Source organism: Pezoporus flaviventris, unplaced genomic scaffold (genome assembly GCF_033815535.1).
Source record: "Pezoporus flaviventris isolate CSIRO_AGI_PZ_B2104156 unplaced genomic scaffold, CSIRO_AGI_Pfla_v1 ptg000007l, whole genome shotgun sequence".
Lineage (NCBI taxonomy): Eukaryota > Metazoa > Chordata > Aves > Psittaciformes > Psittacidae > Pezoporus > Pezoporus flaviventris.
Genome location: NW_026892555.1, coordinates 59,093,964 through 59,096,976, shown reverse-complemented (window position 1 = coordinate 59,096,976; position 3,013 = coordinate 59,093,964).

Sequence of the window (3,013 nt, the reverse complement as noted above, 5' to 3'; positions counted from 1 at the left end):
GTTTGACTTGCATAATGTTGCCTAATGAAGAAACTGAAACATTTCTGTGTTTGGTGGTTATCCAGTGTAACAAGCATTATCAGCTGCATTTTGTCTCCTTTTTTATTCACTGCTTATGATGACTGGGATCCCTTGAAGCAATATAAATGTTTTTAACAAGTGAACTGGGTGTGATGAATGCCAGAACAACAGGCGCTGAAGTTCATGCTGCACAGGCAGGTGGCCAGTCAAGATTTTATTTTGCTTGGTGCACCTTTGAGGAACCACCTTTAGCAAGGAAATAGTAGTTCAGTCCCACAGTTCTTTCAGTTGCTGGCCTCATTGCTAAGCTTGTAAATGAAGATGTAGAATTATTCTGGTTGCTTTGATCCTTTGAGATGTGCAAGTATGTTCTGTGACCTGCTGTGAAGCTGCCAAAGTCAGTGGGTGCTCAGCAGCCATAAACCAGTAAAAGTTCTGTCACTGCTCATTCTAGCTGAAGTTTTGTTACATTTACAGTGTGGGCTGGTTTTGGTGTTTGTGGGTTTGTTTTTTGTTTAGTTTTGGATTTTTTGAAGTACTTTTCTTTAAAAATTAATTTCAATTTCCAAAGCATTTGACAGTTTTATACATTTTAATGTTTTATAGAAAATTTTGGTGTCACTATTGTAAATGAAACAAGAGAGCATGCTGTCCCTACCCCTTACAGCAATGTAGTAGCTTGCAAGTTTGCTAACTGAATTAATGAGGTAAGCCTCGCAGCACTGTCAACCTAGAAAGTGATACAAGGTTAGCAGAGTTTCCTCAGGCTATTGCTACCTTACATCTGCTGTTCATAAACAAGAATGCATATGTGCAGCAGACCACGCAAATGGTGGTTCAGAGGTCCTCAAAACCAGACATAACTGTTACAGAGTTTTTCACTGAAGTATCAGGATCATAATCTTTTCTTTTCTGAAGATAGGAAGACTAGGAATCCATTTTTTCTTCTTCAGATGGGCCTGAGATGGACCTAAACCTGCTGTAGTAGTATGTATTATTATGTGTACACTGGTTTCATTTCAGCTGACAGTTGCTTTTAACTTGTACAGCAGAAGCAAATTCAGTATTTACCACCTGTATGATCAAACCTGGAAAGTTACATGTGGCTTCATTCAAATTTCCATTTCTTCAACTCCCATCTTCCTTTCTTTGTATACATGGAACCTCCACAAAGAAAAAGGGTGACATTAGGTAACCACATTGGCCCTTTTCATGAAAGAAATTATCACTGTTTCCAAAACCTGCATGTTTTGATGAAATCTTAAGCTAATTTTTTTGCCAGGTCCCTTTTTATATACCTGTTGCAAAAGGCAGTAGGTTGAGCTGCGTGTTCCACTCTGTAATAAAAGATTCTTGCTGTACAAGACAATTGTTAGAAGAAACAGGAAAAAAAAGGAGGCACAAGATGAAATCTGGTCATCAAAATACACACCTGGGCATGACACTAAGTCTGAAATCACATTTTTCTCTTAATGTCTCAGGTTTTCTTGCAGCTGCTTTTAATGATTTTGTTAATGTTCCACACTGAAGACAGGACAGTATCTTTGTTGTAAGTGCATAATTTGTCTAAGTAGTAGGACAATTTCTGTGAGAGAAAGTATAATCATTTGTAAGTGGAAAAAAAATTCAAAGTTAAAGATTTTACTTGTATTTGTGTGTGCTTCAGGGACCAACTCATCCAAGTAAAAAGAGAGTAACCACCAACAACTTTTAAACATGTATGTTTAAGTACTTTGCAACAGATAGAGCTGTAATATTTTTAAATGGGTGATTTACCTGGTAGGCAAGCATAAAAACAGTACTTATGTTTATCTTATTGCAATTATACTGGTGCTCATTTAACATAATGAGTTTAAATTGCATTGAAGAGGACTCAGTTAGTGTGAGAGAGTGATTTAATGAAAGGGCTTTTATGAGTTTATTCCAACAGTGGAAGAGTTGTCTTTTTAGTAGAACTACATCTAAATGTTAATTTTACCATTTGTCATTGTTTTGCCAGATGTCTGCTGTGTTCCATAGTCTGTGTTGATTTCTCTTTTTTTTTTTTGAAGGAGGTACCTGTAAATGGAAAATGTCTTCAATGAACAATTCATTAATATTCTTGGGTGCTTAATGTGATCTTTCATTGATACAAGCTGGAACCCTGTTGGTTTATATCATCTGAACAATTGTCTTTAACGCTGGCACTCTGGAATCATTGCTTTTTACTGTGGTTGGCTTACTTTAGTGGGGAACTAATAGCAGCTATATATTTCTGGAGTTTTTGTAGTGTAGGCTAGTAATCACAGTATTTTTCTTCAAGCTGGCCTTTCAGTAGTTTTGGATTTTCTTCCTATCTTTTCCCAATTGCCATTAGAGAACCAGCTCAGCTTTCATAATGCATTTCTGTTCCAATGCACTTTTGATACATGTGATTGAATATAGAAAGCAGTTGTTACAGAAAGCAGTTGTATGGTGAATAGTCTCATCACAGATAACTTTTTTGCCTGTTTAGCAGGCATGTTTTGATTTGCATGAATCTATTAGATATTTGGATATGGTCTTGATTTCATTGAAATCATTCTCATTGTCATATGCTTGTGTTTTGAGACAAGAAGCATCTTTGGGTTTTGTGGGTTTTTTGTATGCAGCTACATGGCTATCTGATGCTAATGGCTCAGCAAAAATATATGTACAGTATAATAAGGATACCATGAGCTGAAATGGATTAATTCTTTTTCAGATTAAGAATGTAAACAAGTGATCAAGTTGTATGTCTGAAGTATTTATCTTAATGAGTTACTGTCCAGGAACAGTCATGTAGTAGCCTACCTTGTATTTACCAGGTGTTCCAACACATTCAAGCAATTAGGAGGAGATGTAGGTAAAAAAATTGCTCTTCTGCTTGTCTGGCTTATTACTACAGATCAGGTGATACACAATGAATCACTAAGTTATGATAACTGAATCTGAGTTTCTAATGGCATTAGAAGCTGCGTTTCGAAAATTTCCC